General features: G+C 36.3%; 1 protein-coding gene across 3 annotated transcripts in view; it reads left to right on the forward strand.

Annotated features, from left to right (window-relative positions):
- The window catches only part of rn (rotund), a 1,149,518-nt gene that overhangs the window by 1,024,632 nt on the left and 107,316 nt on the right, over positions 1-17,570 (forward strand). The gene's annotated exons all lie outside the window — the stretch shown is intronic.

A 17,570-nucleotide genomic window follows, 5' to 3' on the forward strand; every position in this document is an offset into this window, starting at 1 on the left:
TGAAGAATACAATGCGTGCAGTTCTGTGTTGTGTAACTTTTGCAATAACAGTAGTCTACAAAAATAAACTTTGTCTGCTACTGAGGGAATTTCAATTGTTTTATACTGAAATTGGTGCGCTGATTCCAGATCTGCAATCAGATTTATCGTAACACGTCAGGTTTTTGAGTTATGGGACTGTAACATCAGGGTTGTAGTCCCAAACTTTACATTGCCAGAGCTCTGTATGTTTTTTAACCTTTGGGGAAGGGGTGAAGGTTTGTATCAAAAAAAAAAAAAGAGACAAAGAAAGAAATGCCATAAAGTAAGACTATAGGAGAATGCAAGGCAACACCAATCAATCCCTACTCCATTTAGCTTCTGAAGCTCAAGTAAACGGAAATGGTCACTGTAAGGGTGGTCGTTCTGCGCAATGTAATAAGCGGATATAAATTTCGCTTTTGTTGCTTCACGGTGGGCTGCACTCGTTATTCGCCAACATTTTCAATTGATTGCTTTTCAGACGTAATATCAATAATTATTGTGCTATATTATGATCATTGGATTTCTTGTGTTCAATGTTTTTTTTTTTTCGTAGTGACTTAAACTGATCTGATCTGTTCTGTTCGACCCGTAGTAATTTACTGAATATTAGCGCCATTCATTAGATACAAAAATACACTCTTTTTTAATGCACCTAATGTAGTTACTTCACGACACACTTTACAGCCTAGCTTACAATCAATCCACGGATAGGTTTCTTTTTATCTTGACCACATATTTTCTTCATTCCATACATTCGGCCACTCACTTTGCAGGCCGACTTTTTGGCTTTCACTGTTTTGAATATTATGACGTTGAATATTCTTCGCAGTCAACTGTATCTTTTATAACAGTATCTCTGGTTGAATTACTAGGTTCATCAAATAGAAGCGATGGGCTTGAGATATCAATAATTTTTTAATTTTATTTAGCTATTTCACGACGCTGTATCAACATCTAGGTTATTTAGTGTCTGAATGATATGAAGGTGATAATGCCGGTGAAATGAGTCCGGGGTCCAGCACCAAAAGTTACCCAGCATTTGCTCGTATTGGGTTGAGGGAAAACCCCGGAAAAACCTCAACCAGGTAACTTGCCCCGACCGGGATTCGAACCCGGGCCACCTGGTTTCGCGGCGAGATATCAACAATATCAGGAGAAGAAGCTTTTGTAACTCCATTAGTAACAGCAATGGAACGAGAAAAGAAAGAAGTTAATGTTTTTTGTCTGTGTTATTTTGTTCAATATTTACTGAAGGGCAATAGATAAAAACAAAAGTTTCAAGCAGTCGTTTAGTCACGTAATAGGCAGTAAATTAACTGCTTAAAATTCACTTCGTAAGCTAACTGGGAAACAAACACAACATAATATTTCGGTAAGTAATACCATAGACGATCTCCTGTGTCGTACAATGACGCGAAAACTAACGAAATACGATACAAAACGAAAGTGAAGTAGGAATGCGATCATTTCGCGCAGGCGCACTAAAGTTTAGTTTGGTGGTTGCCCTGTCACTGATTCTTCCCCCATTTCTCACCACACACCCCGTCTACGCTCCTAGTCGTCTCGTGTCCCTCTACTTCCGAATTTGTTCCGATTTTCTAAAGAAATGGCAGAAAATATACTTACTAAATATTCTGACATTAACTTAGATATCGTTAGCTGGGAAAGTATTGTGATGTCAAAACAGATTTTCAAATTCCAAATCAGTGACGGAGCTCCTCTCCACCTCCACTACATCCCTGGTGTGTAGCAAAAGCCAAAGGTGCCGTCTCTAGGAAAGTGTCCACAGAGAGTTCCCTGGCCTTTGAGAACAGAACGATTTCTTCAGTTAGCTGATAAACGAAAATAAACGGTCAGCATTACGCACAAAGACACTGTCCATTACCGCCATGATGCTGGCAAAGAAGGCAACCTATGCTGATAGGAACCGTGGGAAACGCGATAACAAAATGTACACGATGAAAACCGTCGGTAGCGTTCCGTGGCATCTATATCGGCGCGGCGACTATTTAAGCAACAAGCTGAAACACTGTGCAATATCGGCTTATCATTTCAAAGGATATAAGAAATAAAGGTTTAATATGAGGAGTTATAATGAATTGCCGCTAGGATTGTATGCTGTTAGCCTAGAAACTGAAGTAACAATTTAAAACTCTTGTACGGGAATTTTACTTGGATCGAGTAAAGAGATAGGTTTGGAAGTGAATGCCGAAAGGAGAAAGTATATGATTATGTCTCATGACCAGAACATAGTACGAAATGGAAATATAAAAAATTGGAAATTTAACCGTAGAAGAAATGGAAAAAATTCGAATATATTGGAACAAAAGTAACAAGTATAAATGAGAAGAAGAGAGGAGGAAAGGAAAAGAAAAGACACAAAACGAAAGAGAGAAAAAGGAGGAAAGGAAAGAAGAGAGATAATAGAAGAAAAGGAAAGGAAGAGACGAGGGGAAAGAGAAGAGAAGTAAAGGAAAGAAAATAGAAGAGAGGAAAGGGAAGAAGAGAAGAGAAAAGGAAAAGAAAAGACAAGTGAAAGAGAGAAAAGAAGGAAAGAGAAGAAGAGAGAAAATGAAAAGAAAGGAAAGGAGGAGAAGAGGGGAAAGGAAAGAAAATAAAGAGAGAAAAGGGAAGAAGAGAGGAGGAAAGGAAAAGAAAAGACACAAAACGAAAGAGAGAAAAAGAAGGAAGGAGAAGAAGAAAGAAAATGGAAGGAAAGGGAAGAGGAAGGAAAGAAAATAGAAGAAGGGAAGAAAGGAAAAATAAGAAAAGGAACGAAATGGAGAGAGGAAGCTGTAAAGAAAGAAAGGAAAGAAAAGAAGAGGGGAAGGGGTGAAGAAGAAAAGGAAAGAAGAGAGGAAGGAGTGAAGAAGAAAAGGAAAGAAGAGAGGAAGGAGTGAAGAAGAAAAGGAAAGAAGAGAGGAAGGGATGAAGAGGGAAAAGAAAGAAAAGAAGAGAGGAAGGGATGAAGGAGAAAAGGAAAGAGAGGAAGGGGTGAAGAAGAAAAGGAAAGGAAAGAAGAGAGGAAGGAGTGAAGAAGAAAAGGAAAGAAAGAGAGGAAGGAGTGAAGAAGAAAAGGAAAGAAAGAGAGGAAGGAGTGAAGAAGAAAAGGAAAGAAAGAGAGGAAGGAGTGAAGAAGAAAAGGAAAGAAAGAGAGGAAGGGATGAAGAAGGAAAGGGAAGGAAAGAAGAGAGGAAGGGATGAAGAAGGAAAGAAGAGAAGAGAAGAAGGGATGAAGGGCGAAAAGAAAGAAAAGAAGATAGGAAGGGATGAAGAAGGAAAAAAGGAAAAGAGAGGAAGCCGTGAAGAAGAAAAGGAAAGGAAAGAAGAGAGGAAGAGGTGAAGAAGAAAAGGAAAGAAGAGAGGAAGGGATGAATAAGGAAAGGGAAGGAAAGAAGAGAGGAAGGGATGAAGAAGGAAAGAAGAGAAGAGAAGAAGGGATGAAGAGGGAAAAGAAATAAGGGATGAAGAAGGAAAAAAGGAAAAGAGAGGAAGGGGTGAAGAAGAAAAGGAAAGAAGAGAAGAGAGGAAAGGGTGAAGAAGAAAATAAAATAAAAGGAAGGGGTGAAGAAGGAAAAGAAAGAAAAGAGAGGAAGGAGTGAAGAAGTGAAGGAAAGAAAAGAAGAAAGGGAGGCGTGAAGAAGGAAAAGAAAGAAAGGAAAAGAGGAAGGGGCGAAGAAAGAAAGGAAAGAAAAGGAGAGTGGAAGGGGGTAAAGAAGAGAATGAAAGGAGGGGAAAAGAAGGAAAGAAAAAGAAAGAAAACAAGAGAGGGTGGGGAAAAGAAGACAAAGAAAGGAAGAGAAGGAAAGAAAAGTAAGGAAAGATGGAGCAAGGAAATGGAAAGAATGAAGAAGGCAAGGAAAAGAAGAGAGGAAACGGAAAAGAATGAAGTACGTGTAAGAACAACTAAATTTAAGCTTTTTTGTTAGGTATAAAAAGCAGTTTAATTTTTAATTAAGGTTTATTTAACGACGCTCGCAACTGCCGAGATTATATCAGCGTCGCAAAAAGCAGTTTATTTACCTACATTGAACATATGAAGAAACACAGAAAATTCATAGCTTTTTATCACCAAGGTGCCTTAACACTGTTTTCAATTACTTTTCGCATGAATTTTAAATCTTATCAAGTTGTAAATGAAACACACGACTGATAGAAATTAAACCCTTATATGAATTACATAATACGAATAACATTTAGGTTAAATAAGTGGATTGTAGGATTACGTAAAATAGTTACAAAATAAGAGTACATAAAATGTATTTGTAGGCCATAACAAGTAGCTAAAAGGTGTCGATTAAGATCACTAGTAAAGAAAAGCACCGTTTACTCTCTAGTCATATATATTATTTCTTTCAGCACTATTAAAGTACAGTATTTGCAGAGAAACATAATACCATTTTTAAAATGTACAAATTTTAGTTAGTTACGAAAATTAAACAACCTAGCTGTATGTTCCTTATTAGATGTATTTTCAGAAGACAACGGTTGTAATTTTATGGTTTCCAAAGTAACAACTTATCAACAAAATAGTATAGGAATAAACATTTCTAATTTTGTTGTTAATTTTGTTTGAATTTTTGGTTTAATGAGTATCGTAGAGAAAGTCATGAAGATAATAGTGCTAAAAATAATCGGAGAGCAAGCATTTCCTCTAATTCTTCATTTATTATGAAAGGGAAGAAATTCTATGAAAAAGAATATGATTCATTTGTGAGCTGGTGTAAGGAAAAAAAAGCTGTAGGCCTATGCATACATTTCCTTGTTTGTTCTCTTCACTTATGTGGGAAAAAAAACCTTTGATATCCTTAACTATCTGCTTGAAAGTTTCTATAGCAAGCAAGTTTGAACATAAAGAACAGTGTTAATCTAAGTAATTGTCATAAAAAACTGAAATTCTTTTTGAAAAGAGAATCCATTGGAAAATCCATTAGCACTGTGAAAAAAAAAATGTCAATAATGACATTATTTTGATGCTTTGATACTATTAAATGAAAAAAAATTACTATTTTGTCATGTGTACACAATATAGTTTATCTTTGCAAACAAGTGAAGAAACATAGTACGTCAACAGCTTTTTGTCGCCACGCTGCCATCGCAACCGATTCGCAATTGTTTCTGATATCCATTTAAAATCTTGCTAATATGTAAATTAAAAATATGGTTAAAGAAATAAAGCGAATAGTAACAGATATGACAATACATACTGTGTATAGATTAAACAAATCGGTAGTATTGCGTGTGTAAAATAATCATAAAAAAGAAGCGTGGCTGTTTGTTTTTGTAGTGTATACCCAATGTAGTTTATCTTTGTAAACAAATGAAGTGCCTAACGCTGAATACCAACAGACTTTTGTCACCATGTTTCCATAGCTACCGTTTTTCAACCGTTTTCTCACACTCATTTCAAGTCTTACCAACATGTAAAGTAAGCATATGGATAAAACGAAGAAATTAATTTCGGCAGATATTTGAAGGAAAAAAAAAAAGAGGACAAAATTAATGACAAGAAGAAAAACTGAGAGAGAAAAATGGATCGATGGAAGTGAAGCAAGAAGGGTGACAGTGAGTTAAGTGCAAGGATGGATAGAAGCAAAGCTGGGAGGATGGATAGATGGATGGATGGTAGAAGGGAGCGAGGTTGGAGAGGGGAGTATGTCCCCCACACTTCTTTTTTACTAAGCCTCCCTAACTTTTTTCCCTCTGGTTTTTTTAGCTAGGGGACTGGCTGCATAGTAGACGATCAAGCAGAGAGAGAGAGAGAGAGAGAGAGAGAGAGTGGGGTTTGGACTGCACGGTGTAGCTGTGCGTTCGGCAACCACCAACTGAGAAAGAAGCGTTATTCTCGTCCTCCCCCTCCCCCTTCGCGCTTCCTCTGTGTCCCCCCCTCCTCTCCGTGCCCCGTATACTCCCTAGACCCCCTACTTTTTTCACTCTCTTTTTCTCCTGACTACTCAACTAGCAGTTTGTTAGTAGACGCGTTGTTGGTGAGATCGCCAGGCTCAAGCCTGCAAAAAAATCACTGTGTGTGAATGAAAAAAAAAGTTTCATCTGTATTTTCGGGGGAAAGTTGTGATATTTAGTTCTGTCTTAAGAGGGGGAAAACACAGTTTGGGAGTATAGTGGATTAGTTATCGTACCAACAAGTGTGAAGTTTTTTTGTTCTTGTTAATTGCTGTTAGTCTTAAAAAAAGTAAAGAACTTGTGCCAAAGTGTGGAATCTTGGAAAAGAAGATCTCTTTGAGTGTTTTACTATAGTCAAATGTGGCTCATCTTCGATATTCCACGACGTTTTAATGTACCTGAATTAGTATTCGTAAGAAAAAGACTGAGAAATTTTATTAGCTGGGAAATCTCGTAGTGATACGTTTTTTTAATTTTTTATTCTTTTTTTTTTACCAAAAATGTATAGAAGTTAATATGCATCTAGTTTCAAAGTGATGATTTACAAGACTTACGTCATTACTGGACAGAATTTGAACAATTACCAAATTTTATCTAGAGTAAAAATATTATAACAAATAATATAGCTCAAAATATTTTCCAAGTACAAAGTTTCACAAATCTCATAACACCAAAACAAGTTTTTTGTATATATAAACATTCCTTGACATCATCTAATGTGCGCAGACAGTGCATAGTGTTTTGTTTTTGTTTTTTCTTCTGTGATTTACGTTAAGTGCACCGGCATCACGCTGGAGGGCCCTACAGTCGAATATCGTCGCCCTTTGGAGTTCCAGCATTCACCGCTTGGAAACTCCATGGCGACAAATGACTACAACAATCCACAACCTCAACAAATCCATGACAACGGTCAACAAACACACGAACACGAAGAAATTAAAGTTTGCTACAGTGCTCCAAATACTCCCCCCACACAGTTAACAGATGGCCATGTATCGGAAGGAAAGGTACAGAAAAAATACTTTATTTTATCTGTTGTTTCGTGTTATATATGAAATTTACTTGTAGTTACGGAAACAATTTTATTGATAGCAGTTCATTTGTTTTTTTAAGTTATCTGTTGGATAGAAGTGGCGTACGTTTTAAGGTTTAAACTTCGAATTTCTAACCTTTTCTCTTTATGCCTTTAATTAAAAAATACGCTTACTGAAGAGAGGAACAGTTGAAAGATTGTTGCTATGGTTACATTTAACTATAAGTAATGTTGCTAGCTATGAAAAGCATGCGATACATTAGAGAAGATAAGTTTATGGAATACATTACTACATTGACGTGCTTAACATTGTTTTTAGGGCGCTAAAAACGAGTTTTAGTTATATATAAGGGAATTTATGATTAATAAAATAATTTTGAAACTTAACGCTGTTTTTAAGGGCGTAATTATGTTAACTTTGTTGATCAGAATACTTTCGATGTTTTGTTTACAAACATTACACCTCGATATTTTGTTTTCAAACATTGCACATTTGAAAGCGACGTAAGTTTACTTCATACATTAACGTTTTTGTGCAATTTAGCTGTTACAACTGGATTACCGTGACTTGCATGATGACATTGAGTTCCAACTCAATCTCATATGAAACTGGGTGCCGGGTACCTGGTCTTTTTCGTTGATAAAAGACGAACGACGCGTGATGTTGACTAAATTTACTTTCTGCTTGCGAAAAGCATCGAATCTGTACGTCAGTACCGTCTGTACACCTGAAATTTGGAGACACGTGACAATTTATTATTGATATTGTAATAGGCCTACAATATTATTCATAGATCATTATATAAAGGCTTTTCCCTAACCGCATTATGAGTAAATGCTGAGTAACTTACGGTGCTGGACCCCGGACTCATTTCACCGGCATTATCACCTTCACATCATTCAGAAGCTAAATAACCTGAGATGTTGATACAGCGTCGTAAAATAACCCACTAAAAATCATTATATAAATCAGTTAAAATGTTAAGATTCCATGGAAACGTGATATAATCTCCTAAGATAAATGAAGTGTGCATTGTAAAAATTTACGTAATATAGCTTATAACCAAAATATACAATTCCAAATGTGTTAAGAAAACTAAACGCCATGTGTAACTTTCTAGGAAGATAATAAAATAGATTTATGACTCCATGGAAACGAGACGTGTTCCGTATTTAGGAAATTAATGAATTCTTCATTCCGGATTTATAAGCTGCAGATTTATTAACAGTGTGATAAGGGAAGTCTAAGCCATCTGTAACCTCTTTTGGAGAACCATGAAACCATGGATACGAATTATTATAGAGATTCAGAAGATTAATGAAATAATATACACTTCAATTTGACTGATCTATTTTACTGTAATCGTTATTATTCTTGTATGTGTGTTATTCTGTGTTTTTGGCAACCCAGGATGCCTGGGCAGACTATTTCTTGGAAATAAATTATATAGCCTATAGGCTATAGATATTTGTAGCTTACGTATTGTAATGAAATCCTCCCGATCAAAGTAAAAGGGAATATAATTTAAAATGTACTTCAGAAATTGCCATAGATATTTTTATAATAGTCTTCACCTATTAAAAATAAAGTATGTCCTGGTTTTCGTGTCGTAACTCAAGTCAGCTGACGGAGATCCCACCGAAACGATTGCTATTCAATCTTCAGTAAAATTATTCATATCACAATGAAATAATTCAGGGACTGCGATTAACTATATAGTGTGATAGGAACGCTAAATAAAGAAATACTGTTATGTGGACTGTAATTGGAATAGTCCGTAGTTTGGTTCCTGACTACTGTCTCTAGTAATATTAATGGTTTCTGTTAAGTTTCTCTGCAGAGAGAATAACTGAATATCACAACATGTAAAAACCATTAGTTTTCTTTTGTCATTCGAAGCTTATCTAAAAATGAGAGAAAACATTCTGAGTTTACCGCCGTAACTGAACTGATGAGGTTTCTTGCAATAGATTAGAGTCCCGGGTTCGACTCGTAGGAAGGAAATGTAGATTTATCACTACTATACCGAGATTGTGTATATTCTTTCTCCTTTGTTCTATGTTGTCTCAGTCGTGATCTTCCGCCATGCTGTTAGTGAATATCTAAATTAGATTCACAGTTGTTAATGAGAATAGAACAAACCAATGGACCCAAAATTTGGCAGCAGAAATATTCTGTTTGCAGCTGTCTCCCATCGTCATCGCCATCATCGTTATAACCCTTCGTTATGCCCTTCTTTAGGCTTTTGTCATTGGTTTTTATCATTGCATTTGAGTCTGGGTATTTCCACATGTTGTGTATAGCCTACGTTATGCAATATATGTCTACTAGGCCTAAATGTTAAACAAAATTTATTTCTTCCCCCTCAAGTAGAGTCTGAGGGTTGCAAATGAAGCGCACAAATAATGGAGTCTATAGAAGGCGTTTAAACACAGAATAAATATGGGAAATGCCTGTTATTATTCGGTTGAAAAGCTTTTATCATCCAGTCTGCTGTCAAAAACTCTGAAAGTTAGAATTTATAAAACAGTTATATTACCGGTTGTTCTTTATGGTTGTGAAACTTGGACTCTTACTTTGAGAGAGGAACATAGGTTAAGGGTGTTTGAGAATAAGGTTCTCAGGAAAATATTTGGGGCTAAGAGGGATGAAGTTACAGGAGAATGGAGAAAGTTACACAACACAGAACTGCACGCATTGTATTCTTCACCTGACATAATTAGGAACATTAAATCCAGACATTTGAGATGGGCAGGGCATGTAGCATGTATGGGCGAATCCAGAAATGCATATAGAGTGTTAGTTGGGAGGCCGGAGGGAAAAAGACCTTTAGGGAGACCGAGACGTAGATGGGAAGATAATATTAAAATGGATTTGAGGTAGGTGGGATATGATGGTAGAGAATGGATTAATCTTGCTCAGGATAGGGACCAATGGCGGGCTTATGTGAGGGCGGCAATGAACCTCCGGGTTCCTTAAAAGCCAGTAAGTAAGTAAGTATAGAAGGCGTTTTAAAGTAATACAAGAAGTAATGAAAGTATGTTCATATTTAGTCATTACTTTCCATTCATAGTGAAAAACTCTAGCAAATATAACAAAAAATTACATAAATTTAAAAATAATGCACTTATGTGTAGTTACATATGAGGAGCATCGTTTCAAAACGTGTCCCCCAGTGGACGAAATTAAATTTGTTACTTTCTACTTCTTTATCTTTCATGCTGTGAAGCTGATGGTTCCAAGTCGTCATATTTGTAAACTGTGAAACCAGTACTTAAAAATGGTTTTGTGTAGTGTTTTGAAAACTTCTCCGGTTTACGAGTAATCACGTTTTTCGTCGTTCGTGTAAACAAATTGTAAGTTGCACATAACACGTTTTGAAACGATGCTCCTCATATTTTCATGTAAAAGGTCCCATGTCTTTTCTTGAGACTTCTGTAACTGTTTCAAAATGATGTAGCTGGATGCATTAGTATCAAGTTTATCAACCTTTTTTTTTCTTTGAGTATGCTTGAACTTGTTTAATAAGTATATATTAATGGACAAAATCCTCTGCCACACTTTATCTGCATAAATAAAATTAAATTATATTGAAACGTGAAACTGTTTCCACATTGTACGAATATATTATGTCAATATGACTGCTGTATTTTATTTTGCATCCCCCATTCTAATAGGCCTAACTGAATTGTTTATGAAGAGAAAATTATCTCCTTTATATAGCCTAAGCTATCTTTATTTCATTTCATTATAAAGACAAAAAAAAACAGTTTTAAATATCGGGAATTAGGTATATTAATAATGTTTTCAAACACAATCAAGTACGAAATGGTAGTGAAGGTTTGACTTTTAGAGCCAAAGATAAATCCAGATTGTAATCTGGCAAGATGAAATTTATGCAAAGAACACCAAGATACAAATTGGTCAGACTTCAAACCGAACGACGAAAATTTGCAAGAGCTCGAAGTAGCAACATACAACATGTAAACCGAATATCCGGATCAAAATTTCCAAAATTAAGTTGCTGGTGGTGGTGGTTAAAAAAATATGTTTTATTTAACGACGCTCGCAACTGCAGAGGTTATATCAGCGTCGCCGGATGTGCCGGAATTTTGTCCCGCAGGTGTTCTTTTACATGCCAGTAAATCTACTGACATGAGCCTGTCGCATTTAAGCACACTTAAATGCCATCGACCTGGCCCGGGATTGAACCCGCAACCTTGGGCATAGAAGGCCAGCGCTATACCTACTTGGTGGTGGTGGTGGTGGTGGTGGTGGTGGTGGTGGTGGTGGTGGTGGTGGTGGTGGTGGTGGTGGTGGTGGTGGTGGTGGTGGTGGTGGTGGTGAGAATATATTCGTAATAATGTCTAACATCCTCAAATATACATTAAACTTAAACAGAAATTTAATCTATATTTTTAACACTCCGAAAAAAAAAAAGCTCTTGCCTCATTTTTACTCCTTCCCAAACTAAATGTTTTTCTACCTATTTCTGAGAACTTTACAATAGATTTTTATTCCACTTACAAAAAATTAAAAGGTTATATCTATCAATGAATATTTTGGTTGGAATTTTCTTTAATTTCAACATACTTTTTTTTTTGTATAGGAATTATAAAAACTAATCTGTTTCTCACGAAAAGAGCTTAGACTCCTACAAATCATGAAAAATAAAATTAAGTATTGCTGTAAACAATCTATGTCGAAGTTCTAAAATATTTTGAACAATATTCAGTCCACGACTGTATTTGTATAGTCTTACATTTACAATAGCACACAAAGCACTCATATCACAGTTTTTTGTTGAAGTTGTTATAATATGACATCAAAAGTAAAATGCGGTAAGAGTATTATTCTATATTACTTTCTTCTGTTCTTAACAGACTCTCACAGGAGACGAATTTGTCTACTGCATAATCCGACAAGTGGTTGCTAAGCAACAAATGTCTTATGAAATTAAATGCGATGTTCGTTATATCAGAACAAAAAACGATCACACACGAGACTCAAAAATCTGTAGTTTTGTAACGAAAGAATAATATCTACAGTATATTGTTTCTTATTATTTAGGCCTATAATTTATTTTGTCTATACTAATAATAAACCTGTAGCCGAAATTTTTCTGGTAATTTTCGATTTTCCAAAAATAATTGGTCCTAACGTATATAATTAACCGCCCTGAAACCGAAAACAGCTTTTTTGAAATTTTTGTTCGTCTGTCTGTCTGGATGTTTGTTACCGTTTCACGCGATAATGGCTGAACCGATTTATATTAAAATTGGAATATAAATTAAGTTCGTTGTAACTTAGAATTTAGGCTATTTGGCATTCAAAATATTTTACTTAAAAGGGGGGTTATAAGGGGGCTTGAATTAAATAAATCGAAATATCTCCCTTATTATTAATTTTCATGAAAAATATTACATAGCAAAAGTTTCTTTAAAAATAATTTCCGATAAGTTTTATTCCATGCAAAATTTTTATAGGACTGATATTTAATGAGATAAATGAGTTTCAAAATTACAATAACAATGCCATCTAAGGCAGTGCAATGAAATAAAAAAAAATGACTTCGTCTATAAGGGGCCTTAGACAACAACAATCGAAAGCCATGAAACATACGGTAGCCTACAGAGAATGTTTCTGTGTTTGTATGAAGTAATATCGGAAGCTAAATTAACCGATTTGTATAATTAATTATTAATTCACCATTGGAAAGTGTAGTTTCTCTAGATGGACATAATGTTATTACAGTAACTTCTGAGTGAATCGAAGACAGGTAAGATTAAAATGGCTTCTTATCCATAGAAAACTTGATAGGCATTCGTTTCCTGTATTTCCTAAAATAATTTTTATGACGAAATGAGTGGTCTCTGGATCAAAATGATCGCATTTTAATTTTTTCAATACAATTTAAATTAAGTAACATAATAAATGATTTATTCTTCTATCAAACACGAATGTTCCCTGGATCAAATGACCTATTTTAATTATGTAATTACTTTATATTTATTTCTAACGGGTGCAGCGGAGCGCACGGGTACGGCTAGTTATTTATAAATTTCGTTTAAATGTTAAGCTTATTTCCTACAGTTTTTAGTACTTAACATTTTTGAAGATCGTTAGGAAAATTTAATAATTCACATAACGGACAAACGACAATTAAATTGGATTTCGACTTCGGATATCCACGTTGAAATTCTGGCGATTATATGAAATTGGAATGGAAAAATTTACAATATTATAGCAGATTGTCCTAGGTAATACGTAGGTCTACACATAATTTCACAGCTTTTGTACAATAACATTTTTCATTGGTGCAGTAACGACTGGAAAGCTTGCATCGTATCATTTTCTCCAAAAACCTAGTTTCATGAAGTCAGTATAGGTGGCTGTCCTGAGAGAATAATATAATAACTGTAATCCTTGGATAATTTGGCATTTGTGGGTAAAATACACTCAGGGACAAAAAACACCGGACACTTCTATATTTGCTTGTATTTTGTTGCCAATTATTTCAAAATAAAACAAAACCCTTTTAAACAAAATAATGTTTCATTTTGCACCTTATACGACAACATTTGAAAACAAAATCTCTGATGTGAAAATTTACAAAATATTACAAAGGGCGTATAACTATGGCATCGTTTGGTCTAACTGTTTTTTTCATTTTATGGTGCCTTAAACATTAAAAACTCTTTTTACTAACGGGTATTACCCCCTCTGGCTTGAATAACTGCATCCATACGTCTTGGCATGCTCTCAATTTGGTTAGCAATGTATTCTTGAGGAATAAGTTCCCATTCTTCGCCAAGTGCTCGCCTCAACTCTTGTAACGATTCTGGTCTCGGTCGTCTATTCTTAACACGCCGTCCCACCATGTCCCACACGTGTTCAATTGGGTTCATGTCTGGACTTCTTGCTGGCCATGGAAGAACATGGATTCCCACTTCTTGGAGATAATCTCCGTCCGCATGGGCAATATGTGGCCGTGCATTATCATGCATTAAAACAAAATTATCGCCTACAAATTGGCCAAATGGCACAACATGATCAGCCAAACATTCATTTATATATACCTATCAGCTGTTAGTCTTCCATTTTCAACAAAAATCAACTCTGTACTAGCATCCGTACACACTCCTGCCCAAACCATCACTCCACCACCTCCATACGGCACATTTTCGGAAATGCAACACTGTGAAAATCGTTCTCCCCTCCTTCTCCAAACTCTTTCACGTCCATCAGGTGAGCACAGATTGAAACGGGACTCATCGGTGAACAGAACACAGCTCCACTGTCCATTTCTCCAATCCCTGTGATCATTTGCAAAACGCAGTCGTTCAACTCGATGCATCCTGAGAAGTCTGGGACCAGTTGCAGGTCTACTTGATATCAGTCCACTTGCTTTCAACCTCCTTCTAACTGTTTTGGCCGAAATTGGGCGTCCATGCATGTTAACAAATTGCTGGGCTACACTAGTAGCTGGCAGGTTGCGCTCCCTAAGAACTCTCAACACCATATACCTGTCTTCATTTGGATTTGTAGCTCTTGGACGACCCGAACCTGGTCTTCTGGTATATTCTAGGGTCTCTCTATACCGTTTTATGGCATCATGGGTTGTGCTTCTAGCCATATTCATAACATTTGCAATGTAACGTACACTGCGTCCATCATGGTAAAGGACTACAGCTCGAGCCACATCTTCAGGTCGTATCTTGTTTTAAGACAAATGTTACAACCCCACTTAAACTCAGAAAATGTAAAAATAAACTCAGAAAATGTAAAAATAAAGAAATAACGAATGATAACGATAATGAAGCACAAAATGGTTGAGACAAAATTGTTATAGCTGAGACTCCGAAAGCAAAATTGGAATATTTGGTTGTAATGGCTTGTTTATAAATCAAAAAACAATCAACAATATATACACGTCTCCATAACAACAGATGGCTACCATAATATTGTATGAGAAGATAATGTTTTGCAAAATACCAGCAAATATTAAAATGTCCGGTTTTTTTTGTCCCTGAGTGTATTAGGCCCATATAAAGAAATTCAACGTTTTGAATTTGTAGTGAAATACGTGTGATTTTGTTGTTATGGTTACAAGTTATAATAAGAAATGTCTTTAAAAATATGTTTATGGTAAACTGTATAGAGATGAACAAGCAATGAAAAGTGGAACGTCAGTTTTTCAATTTAATAGCCTTTAAGATACATAACGATCGGGCACAGGAAGTTTTGATGTAAATGTCAATAACATTTGTATATTTATATAATAATGTCAACTGGTTATTGGTTGCTTAAAATTGTGCAATACGCTTTTATAAAATACACCGTACTGAATTATCAGGAATATTTAAAATTATTCTACTAAATATAAGTGAAGGGTTGAGAATGAGATAGTCCAAAGCCACACTTTTAACAAAGATAATTTTTTTTTGTGCGAATTCATTTCTTATACATATGGCGAAGCTACTAGTAAAATATTATAAAAATCACTCAACAAATGACGTAAGTATGCGCTGAAGAAATTATGATACCGTACCTAATAGCACTCTGAACTTTCAATACGTTCTACTGCGACCCGTCTGTTATAAGGTACATAACTTCTTTAAAATTGTAACATTTTTAAAGTTTCAACTAAGAAAGTTTTTTCCACACCTGTGGAGTAACGGTCAGCGCGTCTGGCCGCCAAACCAGGTGGTCCGGGTTCGATTTCCGATCGGAGCAAGCTACCTAGTTGAGGTTTTTCCGGGGGTTTCCCTCAACCCAATATGAACAAATGCTGGATAACTGCGGTGCTGGACTCCGGACTCATTTCACAGGCATTACCACCATCTCATTCAGACGCTCAATAACCTAAGATGTTGATAAAGCTTCGTAAAATAACGTACTGAAAAAGAAGAAGAAAGTTTTAAGATTATTTTATTATTTTGCGAACCTATTTTAATATTTTAAAACGTCCACACCTGTGGAGTAACGGTTAGCGCGTCTGGCCGCGAAACCAGGTGGCCCGGATTCGATTCCCGATCGGAGCAAGCTACCTGGTTGAGATTCTTTCCAGGGGTTTTCCTCAACCCAATATGAGCAAATGCTGGGTAACTATCGGTGCTGGACTCCGGACTCATTTCACCGTCATTACCACCTTCATCTCATTCACACGCTAAATAACCTAAGATGTTGATAAAGCGTCGTAAAATAACGTACTGAAAAAGAAGAAGAAAGTTTTAAGATTATTTTATTATTTTGCGAGCCTATTTTAATATTTTAAAGCGTCCACACCTGTGGGGTAACGGTTAGCGCGTCTGGCCGCGAAACCAGGTGGCCCGGGTTCGATTTCCGATCGGAGAAAGCTACCTGGTTGAGATTTTTTCCGGGGGTTTCCCCTCAACCCAATATTAGCAACTGCTGGATAACTATCGGTGCTGGACCCCGGACTCATTCACCACTTCATCTCATTCAGACGCTAAATAACCTAAGATGTTGATAAAACGTTGTAAAATAACGTACTGAAAAAGAAGAAGAAAGTTTTAAGATTATTTTATTATTCTGCGAACCTATTTTAATATTTTAAAACGTAACGGTTAGCGCGTCTGGCCACGAAACCAGGTGGCCCGGGTTCGATACCCGGTCGGAGTAAGCTACCTGGTTGAGGTTTTTTCCGGGGGTTTCCCTCAACCCAATAGGAGCAAATCCTGGGTAACTTTCGGTGCTGGACCCCGGACTCATTTCACCTGCATTATCGCCTTCATCTCATTCAGACACTAAATAACCTAAGATGTTGATAAAGCGTCGTAAAATAACCTATTAAAATAATAATAAAAATATTTTAAAACCAGTTTTAGGCTTCTAAACATACAGTTTAGTGCATTAAAATTCGAAATCTATTGATGATGTGAATTGGTTTGAAATTAGAGGAAAAATGAGATCATATGAAAAGAGTTCGTGGAGCGAGAATTTATTATGTTGACAGGAAATAGGAGTGCCGCAGTCTAGTATATACAGTCACGAAGCTCCATACGTAGTAAATATGCATCCATAGATAGTTGCTAACCACTAGGATCGCTAATATAGCCTCATTACAGACAATGCGAAATACTAAGGGCACAGTCTATTGTTCCTAGCACCCTCACAACTCAAGCTTCGTGACTGTATATACTAGACTGTGTGAGTACCTTGGAAAAATCTGTAATCTTCCGTCCTGTACCACCACAAGTATCACGCTGAAGATCGAACCGTGAACCTACCGAAGAGACTTCATCGTGATTTGGGATATGTAACCTATTCCATGTCTTTTGTTCCTGGCGGTGACTTTTTATTGAGGCAAGCAATTAACCAGAAAAGAGATTCGATCCCATGTTCAATCGAAGCCTAGGCACATGATTTCCGCTCGCTAATCCGTGGTCCTTCTTGCTCTCAATGTCAGCACATTGGTTAAAGAAATATTTTTCTCCACATTAGGCCTCGGAATATGATTACAAAACGAAAGAATTCTTTCAAGAAGTCCTTAAAAGCTGACCCTCACAATTCTCAGTTACTTGAACTCTATATTTAAACAGGTTGCCTATGGGGAAGCCCACACGTAATTCGGAAATTCCCAGC

Source organism: Periplaneta americana, chromosome 15 (assembly GCF_040183065.1).
Source record: "Periplaneta americana isolate PAMFEO1 chromosome 15, P.americana_PAMFEO1_priV1, whole genome shotgun sequence".
Taxonomy (NCBI): Eukaryota; Metazoa; Arthropoda; class Insecta; order Blattodea; family Blattidae; genus Periplaneta; species Periplaneta americana.